Here is a 15,923-nt window from a genome sequence, read left to right on the forward strand (position 1 = left end):
GTTCCCCGATAAATATCCGAAATCTCCCGAAACCATTCTGGTGTCCGAATACCTTCGTCCAATATATCAATCTTTATGTTTCAACCATTTCGAGACTCCTCGTCACGTCCGTGATCTCATCCGGGACTCAGAACAAACTTTGGTCATCAAAAACACATAACTCTTAATACAAATCGTCATCGGATGTTAAGCGTGCGGACCCTATGGGTTCGAGAACTATGCAGACATGATCAAGACACATCTCTTCCGATCAATAACCAATAGCGAAACGTGGATGCTCATATTGGCTCCTACATATTCTACGAAGATCTTTATCGGTCAAACTGCACAACAACATATGTTGTTCGCTTTGTCATCGGTATGTTACTTGCCCGAGATTCGATCATCGGTATCATCATACCTAGTTAAATCTCGTTACCAGCCAGTTTCTTTACTCATTCGGTAATGCTTCATCCCGCAACTAACTCATTAGTCACATTGCTTGCAAGGCTTATAGTGATGAACATTACCGAGAGGGCCCAGAGATACTTCTCCGATACATGGAGTGACAAATCCTACTCTTGATCTATGCAAACCCAACAAACACCTTCGGAGACACCTATAGAGCATCTTTATAATCACCAAGTTATGTTGTGACGTTTGATAGCACGCGAGGTGTTCCTCTGGTATTCGGGAGTTGCATAATCTCATAGTCAAAGGAACATGTATATGTCATGAAGAGAGAAGTAGCAATAAAACTATAACGATCATAATGCTAAGCATATGGATGGGTCTTTTCGATCACATCATTCTCTAATGATGTGACCCCGTTCATCAAATGACAACACATGCATGTCTATGGTTAGGAAACATAACCATCTTTGATTAACGAGCTAGTCAAGTAGAGGCATACTAGGGACACTATGTTTTGTCTATGTATTCACACATGTACTAAGTTTCCGGTTTATAAAATTCTAGCATGAATAATAAACATTTATCATGATATAAGGAAATATAAATAACAACTTTATTATTGTCTTTAGGGCATATTTCCTTCAGTCTTCCACTTGCACTAGAGTCAATAATCTAGATTACAAAGTAATGGTTCTAACACCCATGGAGTCTTGGTGCTGATCATGTTTTGCTCGTGGAAGAGGCTTAGTCAACGGGTCTATAACATTCAGATCCGCATATATCTTGCAAATCTCTATGTCTCCCTCCGCGACTTGATGAAGGATGGAATTGAAGCGTATCTTGATGTGTTTGGTTCTCTTGTGAAATCTGGATTCCTTTGCCAAGGTGTCATGGAAATATCACGCCAGATGTCCTCGTGAGAGGACTTAGTCGTGGAGCCATCGCGAAGGGTTAGCTTAATAAACCGGACAAAGGACACGCAGAATTTTATACTAGTTCGGCCTCTTGGAGGAAGGTAAAGGCCTACGTCTAGTTGTGATGGATTATTGGGGTTCTCGATAACCAGGTAGCTAAACACGCTATGCCTAGCTCTCGAGTTGTTGTTTCTTGTCCCTGAACCGCCACCGGGTCGTCCCCTTATATACACGGGTTGACGCCCGGCCGGTTTACAGAGTCCCGAGGCCGACTCATACAAGTGTCCGGCCCGGTCTCTCCTTTCCTTATCTTACAATACAAGTTACATGACTATGGCGGTTTACCACTATGGGCCCTAATCCGCCTTTGGGCTCCTGGCCTCTAAGCTTCATAATAAAGCACCATCTTCTGGGCCTTCGTGGGATTCAATATGGTTGAGTGTGAACCGGCCCCTCCTGGGCGGTTTATACTCAGTAGTTATATCCCCAACATTAGGCCCCATATTGATTTGAACCTGTTCATGTCAATCTTCAATACTTAGAAAAATCCTGTGAACATCTTCCTTCATTTCTCGTAAACCGCCATGATGTCTTCTTTTATAAACTTTGTTAAACCGCCGTGACATCATCCTCTGGACACAGCAACGGATCATCATGACGTCATCTCTATAAAAAATGATTAAAAAGATTCCCTTCATTTAATGGCATCCCGGAAATCGAGGTGACAGCTGCGCCTTTTGCCGCTTTGGACTCCTCGATTATTGCGCGTGTCGCTTACCTTCCGCCCCGTTATAAATAAACCCTAAGGGTCCTTCCATTTTCTCCCCTTTCTTCTCATCTTCCTCCTCGCGACCCGAAGAGCCCGAGCGCCACTGCCGCCGTCGACCTTTGAATCTGCACCGACCAAGGCCGCTGCATCACCCTGCTCGTACCAGACACTCTACGACACTCCTCCGCCGCCGAGTGGCCCTGGTAAGTTCTCTGTCCTGTAACCCTAGATCTCCATTAGGGCTTCGAGTTCATCCATGTTCGTCGCTGTTCATTAGTTCTTCTACGCCCTTCTCTTAGTATTTTACTGAGTATATAAATGCGCCTGCTAGCTTTGACCTGCAGCTAGATCCATTTTGTTCGTTCACCATACCATAGCATCTTGCCGCTCCCGAACGGACTCTCTTTGGATCGTCTCTATTCCTCTTAGCGCCATTGTAGGGCTCAGAAAAGTTTTCTTTACTTATCCACGGTACATCCAAAATTATACTGCTATATTGTGAAACCTATTTCTGTAAACACTTAGTAGTTTTTCAGCTCTGGCTCTTCTGCCTAAGGGCGGTTTAACCTTTGATAGTCAATCCGCCATACAACATTAGTCCTCACTTAAACAGCCAACTTGACTTGAATAGCAAATTTCCGGTTTAACACTGAGTAGTATACTTAAACCGTCAATCGTAAACCGGCTTTCTTTTTTTTTTCTTTCACAGTTTGCTTTTCCAAGATGACCAAACAATTCTCTGCTTGCAATTGGGTTCCGTCCTGGATCACGGAGACACAAATCAACGGATATGTCACCACTGGCGCTTTAGCCTCAAAAAGGGTCCTTCATTGGCGAGTTCCGGGCTCTGAATGCCCTCCTGAACCTCAAGATGGAGAGGTGATTGTATTTATGCAACACCTAGACCGGGGATTCAGCCCGCCCGGATCAAAGTTCTTCTGGGATGTCCTTGCGAGCTTTCAACTTCATCCACAAGATATTGGACCGAATACGTGTCCAATATATGCAACTTTCAAGTATTCTGTGAAGTTTACCTTCAAGAAGAACCATCTGTGGAGCTGTTCCGGGATTTTTTCCATTTAAACCGCCGCATGGAGTTCTCTGACGGTCCCAACACGGAACTTGGTGGGGTATCAATCCAAAAGAGAAAAGAAGTTGATTTTCCTCATGCAAAACACCACAACCATCCTAAAGATTGGAACCAAACTTGGTTTTATTGCTGGAATACTGCCCCTGCTGGAAAAAAAATCCCTTGTCGGGTTACCGCCCTCACCGGCTTAACAACGGACAGCCGTTACCTCTATGCTTAACTGCCCAAGAACGGAAAACTTATGCGCCTCAACTCGCCAAGCTCCGGGCTCTCATGGCCAACGGTTTGACTGGTATTGATCTTGTCCGCTGCTGGGTTTCCTGGGGTATCTTGCCTTTAAGTCGCCGCCCCGGATTAATGCATGAATATACGGGCAACGTCAAGGATCCTCAATGATATCACGAAATAGCAATGACAGACATTGAAGTTACTGAATCTGTGAAGAAGATGCTTGACGAACTGATCACCGCCTGTAGCCAGATCGGGTTGCCGCCTTTTTGCACCACCAACAAACCGCCAGCGGTAAAGTTTAACTTAATGCCCACTGATTCGCGTCCGCTTTAACAATGTGATAATGCTCCTTTCTTTTAATTTTGCAGGCCAACAACTCCTTCTGGAAACGTACTAAACCGGCTAGGGCTCCTTGTGCAAAGAGCAAGATCACCAAGAAAGCTGGCAAGAAGAAAACCACAGAGTCTTCTGATCCGCCAGAAGATATTGACGAATCAGATCCAGAGGTAGAACTTGATTCACTTGGTTCCTTTTCCATACACCTTATTGACAATAACTATTCCTAGGATGATGCGGCAGCCAGTCGTGCAGACCATGTTGAGGTAATCTCTCTTTCCTCCAATTCAGATCTTGTGCCGGTTCAAAGCTTCTGCCGTGCAGTTCAGAAAGTAAAATACTCTCACCCTCTTGCTTATTTGGATCCAAAATTTTCTTTGAAGACACATCAAGCTAAAGAACATCGCACAACCCGGCACAGTGGCCAGCAAATCACTTCTTCCGGTTTACCGGATACACCAACCCGGAAACGTCATCCAAAGGTTATTTGTTTTCCCGAAAAACTTTATCCTTTGAAGGGTTTCTTCAGATACCCACTTAATCCGTCTGATCCAAATTACCAGGCGTCTTCCAATTCATCTGGCGGTTCATCAACCACTCAGCTGCCTCCCCTTAAAACCGTCCCTGGGTAGGTATATTGTTCATGTTTTTCCTTCATAGTTCGGTTTACCGTGCTAATCTTTGTCGTGATGTCACAGTGCCAAAGCTCGCCTGAGTAAGAAGGCTAAAACCAGTACCCCCATTGGTGAAGTTGAACTGGAGAGGGTTGCTGAGGATACCAGTAGAAATACCGATGTTATGGATGATTCCATCCCACAAGGCGAGAACACTGAAGCTAATCCGCCGAAGGCTGACCCGGCCACTCATATTGATCCATCGAGCCCTCATGCTACCCCTCCAAGCCCGGCTGCTGATCCGCCGAGTCCAGCCAGGGGTACCAACAATCCACCAAGTCCGCCAAGAAATGATGATGATGATGTTGTAATTACTGGCATGGCTCACACCAGTCCTGGTAATACGGTTATCTTGGCCAAACATACCGCCAAGGAGGAATTCGCTGCTATGGGCAAGGGAAAAGGGAAAACGGATTTATCCAACTTCGTCAACCTTAGTGCTGAAGAACTTCATTCCGGCTTTTTAAACCGCCTGTACACTAGCCGTGATTTTGAAGCTGGTTTGGTGAACCTGATGAAGGAGCGTTATGAGGTATGAATACTTTGAAACTTGTTCTATTCTATATATCTTTTCCATTGTAGCCCCCAAGGGCCGGTTTTTTCTCCTGAAGATAAACCGGGACTTTGATATAAAGAACACTTCAACGTAGAAGCCCCCAAGGGCCGGTTTGTCTTCTTGAATACAAACCGGGTCTGTCTGTCCTTATTAATTGCCTTTCCTTTATGACTGATCAAATGTGCATTACCTCCAAGTGCCAAGCTTAATACCTGGATTGAGCCTTGGGACTTGAAAAATACTCACTTTAAAAAGCAATCCACATTAGCCCCCAAGTGCCAAGTGTATAATTTATTATGCGCTTGGGACTTTAAGAGATTTTTAACTGTTGTACCATCTGACTTTGCATGCGGACATGAGACCAAAGAGTCCCAAACCGCCGATCTTCAAGAAATCCTTAAGTTACAGCAAGAAGAGACCTCTAAAGCCAAAGAAGAGCTCAAGGGTGCCTTGTCAGCCATGGAGCAACTTAAAGAGGGCTTCAAAACTGAACGCACCAACTGGGAGACTGAAAGGGCTGCGTTATTGAAGCGGGCAGAAGATGCTGAAGCAGCCCTTAAACCGGTGGAAGAAGAACTGACGGGTCTGAAGCATCAAGTGAATTCCATGACGGCTGCCGTGTTTGGTAAGTACCTTAGAACACCTGCTCTGTAGTACTATCAACTCCGCTGGTTTAACTTGAATTTCTTAAACCGCCGCAGGAAATCGCATTACTCATCTTGGGACAAACGTGCGGATGAAGCTAAAAGCGGCCTATACGTTGATTGAGCAACTATATACCGGTGCTCAGCGAGTCATCTCTGCAGCTTCATACAATAGACCGGCACCAACATTGATCAAGGACACATTAACAAGATTATCCATGACGCCGACTCAGGTAGAGGAGGTGAAGCGATCTGCTGCCAGGGCTGGCGCTTTACTGGCACTGACTCCGGCCAAAGCATGGATATCTGACTTGGATCCGGTTGACATTGCCAAGGGATTTCCAGATGAACAGGCAGATGGATCAGCATTTGACATTGAAACACTCAAAGCTCTGACAAAGGAGATGCGTCCGCTGTCAAGTCAACTTGGTGAAGAGGCTAACCTGACGGTTCATTGGTCTTTTTATGATGAGAGGAATCAGCGGGTTGATACAACTGTGACAGAAGCGCAAAACCTTATCCCGCCAATTAGTAAGCACACTTACGCCCCTAATGTTGACCCGTCCAATCTGATAAGTGAAGAAGCTGTCTTTCAGGCTCTAACCTGGATTGACTGGACCACCCTTGACTTCCAGCCTCTGGGTGGAGAGGAGGAGGTTGAACCGGCGCCAGAAGATCCTTAAACTTCACGTTGTCCTGGCAATGAGTCTTAATCCGGAATTTGTGTTTCTTTGACAAACTTTGTTGTGTAAGAACAATCGACATTTTGGGCCTCAAAGCGCCTTGTAATAGGCTAGTTAAAACTCTTTGATTTGTTGTGCTGATGCACGACTTTTGTTGAACCGCCATGATAAATGCAATGTTTGATTATGCTTTGATAATGCGATCCTGAAGCCTGCATATAGAAACTTTGTCCTGGCGGTTTACCGCTGGACGGGTCATAATGCCCAAGATAAAGTCTGATTGATAATCAAACCTTAAGAAATATGAAATAACTCATACCTGTGATGTGATATCACTTAGTTGGTTTACCAACTTTGATTGTAATAAGGGTGAAGATCCAAATCTTGAGTTTGTATAACTCCACCATATACTGATGGCGTATAATAAGTCATGCCGGGTTACGATGAACACCAGACGATCAAAACTGGCGACAAGTAGTCAAAGCCAGGCCGAGTTAATAAACTCCGGTTTGATAATAAGGTCTGTCAACTTGTAGTTGAAAACCAAGCCGGGTTAATAAACACCGAGTTAATATGATGACTGAAAAAGCCATACCGGATCAAAAGATACTGGTTCAACATAGAATTTGTCAAAAGAAATAAATAGTGACAAAGGCGAATAAAACCGTGTAGTTGAGGCTTTTCGAGGGCTGCTAGGCCCATATTCGAGGCTTTTTGTGGGCTGCCAGGCCGCTGAGTTAAACCATTTGACAAAGCCTTTTAAGACGGGCCTCCAACTAACCAATCACCTTTTTAACTTTGACAAGTTTAGGGTCTCAATGAGAGTAACTATCAAACGTTCGGCGGGTCATGCCAGGATTACCTGGATTGGAGTGGCTTACTTGATGAAGGCAGGTTAACCCGGGGTTTTAGGTAAATATACCAGGCTTCCAAGCCGTGAGTCGATACCCAGCTACAAGGGTCCTTTCAAACTCTTTGTTACTTTACACAAAGAGCCCCCAAGTAACTTGATGAGATGTGCTCATTGGGTGCCTATGTTTGAGCTGTGCTAGCATCCAGACTCTCTTTGGTCCCTTGGGTGTGAAGCTCCCAAGCTGTATTGTGGCATGATAGCCGGTTCAATAGGTAGTACTCCGCTTTGTCAGCTGAAGCCCCCATGTAACTCAAAGGATATTTGAGAAAAAACCGCAGAGGCCCTGCTTATAGCAAGGATGTTGGTTTATTTTATTGATCATAATATATACATTGTCGAAATATGTACATAAGAGAAGCCTATGGCTCAAGTGTAGTAAGGCCGTAGGAGAGCTATGTTCCACGGCTGCCGGGTCTCCTCCTCAGAGCTGCGTGAGTTGTCTCGAACGTCAATGAGGTAGTATGATCCGTTGTGCAGATTCTTGCTGACCACGAAGGGTCCTTCCCAAGGTGGGGATAACTTGTGCATATCGGTCTGATCCTGGATATCGGAGACTAATCAAACGAAGTACAGGGACTAATCTGTAAAAACTTTAATCACAGAAGGGTCCCTGGCAGAAAACTAAAATAAAAAGAAAAATCCTATCGAACGAACGTTCGCTACAGAAGCATAAACGACGAATTCGTCCACTACAGAGGCTTAACTAATGAACGTCCGCTATCTAGCAGAAAACGGTTTAAAAAATGAATTGATCTGGTCCATTGGATCCAGATCTGACGGTGGGGAAGGAGCGGGAAGTTACCGCGGCGGCGGAAGTCGCCGGTGACGGGGGAGATGGCGGCGGCGGCTCGGGTCCGATCGGGGCAGCGGCTCCAGTCGTCGAGGAGGGCAACGAAAGGGTCTGGGAGGGGCAGTGCGGCGAGGCGAGGAGAATGGCGACGTCGGCGGAGGTCGAGGGAGGCAGAACGAGGCGCGGTGGCGGCGACAGATCTCGGCGGAGGCGGAAACTCCGGCGAGGGCAGCGGTGACGCGATGCGGGCCGAGGCGGCGACAAAAACGGAATCCGGGGTTCCCGGGGCGCGCTTTATAGGAGGGCGGGGCGGCTCCGAAGCGTGGAGGAGGGGGCAAGGCGCGAGGTGGCGAGGTCGGGCACGGCGGCGGCGATGCGTGCTCGCTCGGGACTCCTTCCCGAGCTGGAAAACGAGCGAGGCGCGGCGTCGGGCCGGCTGGTCCGTGGCCTGGCGATTTGCTGGGCCGGCCCAGTTCGGTGGCCTAGAAGTTTTTTTTACAAACAAATAGACAAAAATAAAAAAAAATAAAAAAAAACCACAAATACTAAAAATGATATATAGGCATATTATATATCAAAATTTTCAGAAAAAGGTTTCCTACAAGATGAACATTATTCTAGCTTCAATTAAAGTCCACAAAAATTCTAATAATTCAAACAGTGCTACTGACCTATTTAAAACCCAATAAAATCATTTAAAAAAAATACCAAAATGGTTTCAAATTTTATTTCTCTCCAATTTTCTACTATAGGGAATCATGTTACCCTAATTTCCATATATTTTATTTTCGGAGAAAAATAATTTGAATAAAACCAAATAAGTCCAAATTGAAAATAATTTTCAAAGGAACTTTAAATTGGATTTTTTTTAAAGTCCCAACTCATATTTCAAATGTTTTGAAGAAGTCATTTTATCTTCTCTCATGAAAATCATTGAGTTGCTTGAAGTTTCTGAAATTGAAAAATATTTCCAAATGAAATTCAAATCTCTTCAAAACCCTTTTCATTTATTTAAATGGAAGAAGTAATATTATCTTCACTCCAGGGTTTTGTGTTTGAAAAGTATTTGAATCCATGGAGATCAGAAAGCAAAGGTGAAAGTTTGGGAAAGTCCTTTTATTCCCTCTCATTTAACTTTCAAAAGTTTCCAATTTCACTCAATCAATCACACAACAATCAAACAAACAATCATCTATCTATTTTATATAACATTCCAAAATTTAGAATTTTGGGATGTTACAGAAGGGGTGTAGCTGGTTCTCTGTCCAACTGGGTAGGGGTACAATCTGCGTGAGTCTGGGTTATGTGTGGTGGGGCTGGTTCTTGGGCAAGTACAACCGTGGTTCTATCTGCATCGACAGGTAACACGATCTTTTCTGAAGAACGTGTTTTTACTCCCACAGATACTGCCATCATCCCCTCCAATTCAAATGGCTGATAAACAAGAGAAGTAGTTGAATGTACAGACATTGTAAGATAGACAGATGCAATGGATAGTAGGGAAGAAAATAGGGCATGAAATAATTCACATTTATGTTGTCTAACCAAACTGAATAGTAGGACATAATTTCATATATGATGGCTAATTAAACAGGATAACATGACATAGTTTCACATGTATGATGACTAACTAAACAAGATAGAATGACATACTTCAAAATATGATGACTATGTAAACAGGATGACATGATATAACTATACGATGTGTCTATTAAAGTGGTTGGCATGCCATAAATCATAAACATGCCGTCGATGGAAACATGATGGCATGATATAATTCACGGATAGAATGACATAATTTAAAATATGATGACTATGTAAATAGGATAAGATGATATAACTATATTATGTCTTTAGAAAACGGGTTGGCATGCCATAAGTCAGATACATGTTGTCTATGTAAACATCATGGCATGATATAATTCAAATATATGATTTATATACTAAGGAAGTGAGCAGAGGGCAATCGCATATATGATGTGTCAACTAAGGAGATGGCATTCAATATTGTGTATATGATGTAAAAACTAAGCATTGCAATACAACATATGCATGATATGAGTAATATAACCCTGCCAATTTTGAGCATACACCTCAGGGGGATAATAGGATTGGTCATCTGCCTCTGAATCCTCCTCTGAAGAGCAATCTGTAACCGGCAAGATATCTGCTTCAGCAGGTAGCATTGTCTGCTCTGAAGACCTTGTTTTCACTCCAGATTTCTCCATCACCAATTCAAATGGCTGATGCACAGGAAGAGCAGTTGAATATACAAACATTGTCGACAAGAGCAATGAGAAATACAAAAAAAAGGACGGCATGATATAATTCACATATATGACGCTTGGCTAAACATCATGGCATTGCATAATTCACATATATAATGCCTTGCAACAAGATAACATTGCATAATTCACATATATAATGTCTTGCAACAAGATGGCATTGCATAATTCACATATATGGTAATTAGAGACTAAACATGTGGCATTCACACAAAGCATGTCTAAACTAAGCAAATGACATAGCAATGCAAGATACCATACGCACGATATGAGCAACATAACCCTGCCAAGTTAGAGCATGCACCTCGGGGGGGGGGGGGATAGGACTGGTCATCTGTCTCTGAATCCTCCTCTAAGGAGCTACCTGTAACCAGCAAGACATGCGCTTCGTCAGATAGCATTGTCTGCTCTGAAGACCTTGTTTCCACTCTAGATTTTTCCATAACCGTGCCGAATGGCTGATGCACAGGAAGAGTAATTAAATGTACTAAAATTGTTGACAAATTTAACACGTAATAAAAATATGATGGCACGATATAATTCACATATAAGATGACTGGCTAACCAGGGTGGCATTGCAAAATTCACATATATGATGTCTGGCTAAACAAGATGACATTGCATGATTCACATATACGTTAAAGAAACTAAACAGATGGCATTGCATGATTCACATATATGATAAATAAATGAAACAGATGGCATTGTCACAAAGCATGTCTAAACTAAGCAGATGGCATCTTTCATATATACAATAAGCAATGCAAGGCACCATATGCATGATATTACCAACATCAGCATGCCAAGTTAGAGCGAAGACCTCATGGGGTAAATAGGAGTGGTCTTCTCCTTCTGAATCCTCCTCAGAACAGTTATCTTCCTCTTGATTACGATCCGAAATGGGTTGAGGGGGGCTGCCTTTGCGCCCACCATGGAGCGACGTCTGCATGAAATTTTATTGCCACACAAGGCTCGTCTCTTTTGCTCTAAATAATCAGTTCCATTGTGTACAATAACTAGCATGCATAGGAATAAAACATAGTGAGATTATGTAAGGAGTGCATGCACAAATCCAGAGTGATGGTAGCAACCTGTTGATAGACCCAAAACCAATGATAGCAGGCAGATAATAGCTTTAGTTAAAAAATACAGATAATGGCTCCTTTAATGTTTATTTGCACTCATCATGAAACTCATAGTAGACACCCGAGATTAACCAGATAGTAGATAGATAGTACTGATTGCTGCCCCAATGTGTACCCCACAACCATTTAAAAACTCAAGTTTCAGCATTATTTTGGACCTGACTCGGAGTCTAATAGGTGAAAACGATGATAATATAGCATGTTGATGACCCACAAGTGTAAGGGATCTATCGTAGTCCTTTCGATAAGTAAGAGTGTCAAACCCAACGAGGAGAAGAAGGAAATGATAAGCGGTTTTCAGTAAGGTTTTCTCTGCAAGCACTGAAAATGTAGGTAATAGATAGTTTTGTGATAAGATAAATTGTGACGAGTAACAAGCAATAAAAGTAAATAAGGTGCAACAAGGTGGCCCAATCCTTTTTGTAGCAAAGGACAAGCCTGGACAATTTCTTATAATGATAAAAGCGCTCCCGAGGACACATGGGAATTATCATCAAGCTAGTTTCATCATGCTCATATGATTCGCGTTCGGTACTTTGATAATTTGATATGTGGGTAGACCGGTGCTTGGGTACTGCCCTTACTTGGACAAGCATCGCACTTATGATTAACCCCTATTGCAAACATCCGCAACTACAACAAAAGTATTAAGGTAAACCTAACCATAGCATGAAACATATGGATCCAAATCAGCCCCTTACGAAGCAACGCATAAACTAGGGTTTAAGCTTCTGTCACTCTAGCAACCCATCATCTACTTATTACTTCCCAATGCCTTCCTCTAGGCCCAAATAATGGTGAAGTGTCATGTAGTCGACATTCACATAACACCACTAGAGGAAACACAACATACATCTCATCAAAATATCGAACGAATACCAAATTCACATGACTACTAATAGCAAGACTTCACCCATGTCCTCAGGAACAAACGTAACTACTCACAAAGCATATTCATATTCATAATAAGAGGTGTAATAATATGCATTAAGGATCTGAACATATGATCTTCTACCAAGTAAACCAATAAGCATCAACTATAAGGAGTAATCAACACTACTAGCAACCCACAGGTACCAATTTGTGGTTTTGGATACAAGATTGGATACAAGAGATGAACTAGGGTTTGAAAGGAGAGGGTGCTGGTGAAGATGTTGATGGAGATTGACCCCCTCCCGATGAGAGGATCGTTGGTGATGACGATGGTGATGATTTTCCCTCCCGGAGGGAAGTTTCCCCGGCAGAATAGCTCTGCCGGAGCTCTAGATTGGTTCCGCCAAGGTTCCGCCTCGTGGCGGCAGAGTTTCGTCCCGTAATCTTGCCCACAATTTTTCCAGGATAAAACCGTTCATATAGCAGAAGGTGGACACCGGAGGGCCTCCAGGGGGCCCAGGAGACAGGGGCGCACCCAGTAGGGGTGGGCGCGCCCCCACCCTCCTGGCCAGGGTGTGGGCCCCCTGAGGTGTTTCTTCCACTCAATAATTCTTATTAATTCCAAAAATAAGTTTCGGGGAGTTTCAGGTCTTTTGGAGCAGTGTAGAATTGGTTTCCAATATTTGCTCCCTTTCCAGCCAGAATTCCAGCTGCCGGCATCCCCCCTCTTCATGGTAAACCTTATAAAATATGAGAATAGCCATAAGTATTGATATATAATGTGTAATAACAGCCCATAATGCAGTTAAAATTGATATAAAAGTATGATGCAAAATGTACGTATCAACTCCCCCAAGCTTAGACCTCGCTTGTCCTCAAGCGGAAGCCAAAATCGAAAATTATGTCCACATGTTTAGAGATCGAGGTGTCTATAAAAATAAAATACGGACATGAGGGCATCATGATTATTCTTATAACAGCAACATAAATAGATTTTGTCGTATGATTTCTTATGCTCAATTAACAATCAATTCACAATGTCAAGTATGGTTCAGAAACATCATTGAAAGCTAACAAACTATAATCTCAGTCATTGAAGCAATTGCAATTTATCATAACATCAGAAAGAGTCAAGAATAGAGCTTTTCAGCAAGTCCACATACTCAACTATCATGTAGTCTTCTACAATTGCTAACACTCACGCAATACTTGTGGTTATAGAGTTAGCAATTGTAGAAGACTACCTGATATGTTGGGAGGCAACATAATAAACACTGAGAAAGATAGGGGCTTATTATGTTGCCTCCCAACGTATTCACCTTTAGGTGATGTCAACAGTAATAGTCCATGCTAACGAACATCCAATTGGATATATATATCATGATCTTTCAAACACGAGGAGCTTGCCAAAGGATAAAATTAAAAAGGGAAAGGTGAAAATCAACTTGACTCAAGCATAAAGTAAAAACATAAAGTAAAAGATAGGCCCTTCGCAGAGGGAAGCAGAAGTTGGCATGCACTTTTAGGGTTGGATACACAAAATCTTAATGCGAAAGAATGTCACTTTATATTGCCACTTGTATATGGACCTTTATTATGCAGTCCATCGCTTTTATTGCTTCCATAACAAGATCGTATAAAGCTTATTTTCTCCACACTAATAAGTCATGCATATTTAGAGAGCAATTTTTATTGCTTGCACCGATGACAACTTACTTGAAGGATCTTACTCAATCCATAGGTAGATATAGTGGACTCTCATGGCAAAACTGGGTTTAAGGATATTTGGAAGCACAAGTAGTATCTCTACTTGGTGCTAGGAATTTGGTTAGCATGAGGGGGAAACGCAGGCTCAACATGTTTTGGAAGGTCAATGACAATATACTTTAACTGAGATGTGAGAAAACATAAACCATTACGTTGTCTTCCTTGTCCAACGTCGACTCTTTTAGCATGTCATACTTAATGAGTGCTCACAATCATAAAAGATGTCCAAGATAGTATATTTATATGTGAAACCTTTCTTTCCTTATTACTTCCTATTAATTGCAACGATGACCAAAACTACGTTTATCAATTCTCAACAACTTTTAAGTGTCATACTTTCTATGTGTGAAGTTATTACTATCCATAAGATCAATATGAACTCTTTTATTCTTTTTATTCTTTTTATTTTCTCAAGATCAGAGCAAGATAGCAAAGCCCTTCACTCAACACTAATATTTATTATATATATATAGCTCATGGACTCGATTACATAAAGAGATCACAAAGCAAAACTCAAAACTACTTGATATCAAAACTTCAATCTACTAGATCAAGATACTACTAAAAGGATCGAACTAAATAAAACGGTAAAGATAGTAGTGTGATGGTGATATGATATCAGGGCACCTCCCCCAAGCTTGGAAGTTGCCAAGGGGAGTGCCCATACCCATGTGATTATGTCTTTGGAGGTGATGGAGGTGGTGATGATGATGGTGACTTCTTCCTCAATTTAAGCTTGAGTATAATGTTTTTCTCTTTTAGGTCTTCGATCTCCCGCTCAAGACTTAATACTCTTTTGCATAGTTCCTGCTTATTTTCCTGCAAGAGACGAAAAGGGATAAACTCGAATGGAACTTCATCTTCGTCTGAGCTTGTTTCCTCCTTTCCCTTATGCTCATAGTCTTCTTCTTCCTCCGTGGTCGAGCCACTATGGTCCAAGTCCCCGTAGACCTTAGGGTCTGCAAGGTAATCAGCCACATAGCTTTCTCCCTCCGAATCTTGAGATGACATGTTGCTTAAACCTGTGGCAGAAATAGCTCGAAACGAAAACAATTTTTTTTGCGTGATACGGTAGTCAAAACTTTCGGGAGATTATATAATGAATTTTTACCGACCAAAATACGTAACATGCAAGAAAACGGAGTCCGGGTGGCACACGAGGTGTCCACGAGACAGGGGGCGCGCCTAGTAAGGGTGGGCGTGCCCTCGACTCTCGTGGAGGCCTCGTGTCCTTCTCGGACTACTTCTCTCGTCCTAAAATTCTTAAATATTCCAAAACTGATAAAAATTGCCATTAGAATTGTTTTGGAATCGGTTTACTTACCGTACCACATACCTATTCCTTTTCAGAGTCTGGAACGTTCTGGAAAGTGTCCCTTATGTATTCCTCTGGGGTTACTGTTTCAATAATATTAGTTTCAACATTGATAGGATTACCTGAAATATAATGTTTAATTCTTTGACCGTTAACCACTCTTGGACTTGTGCCTTTGAAGTTGTTGATTTTTATAGCACCCGAATGATAGACCTCCTCAATAACGTAAGGACCTTCCCATTTAGAGAGAAGTTTTCCTGCAAAAAATCTTAGACGAGAGTTGAATAGTAACACATAATCACCTACGTTAAACTCACGCTTTTGTATCCTTTTGTCATGCCAGCATTTGACTTTTTCTTTAAATAGCTTGGCATTCTCATAGGCTTGGGTTCTCCATTCATCAAGTGAGCTAATATCAAACAACCTCTTCTCACCGGCAAGTTTAAAGTCATAGTTGAGCTTTGTGATAGCCCAATATGCTTTATGTTCAAGTTCTAGAGGTAAATGACAAGCTTTTCCATAAACCATCTTATACGGAGACATAC

The sequence above is a fragment of the Triticum dicoccoides genome, chromosome 5B (assembly GCF_002162155.2).
Source record: "Triticum dicoccoides isolate Atlit2015 ecotype Zavitan chromosome 5B, WEW_v2.0, whole genome shotgun sequence".
NCBI lineage: Eukaryota > Viridiplantae > Streptophyta > Magnoliopsida > Poales > Poaceae > Triticum > Triticum dicoccoides.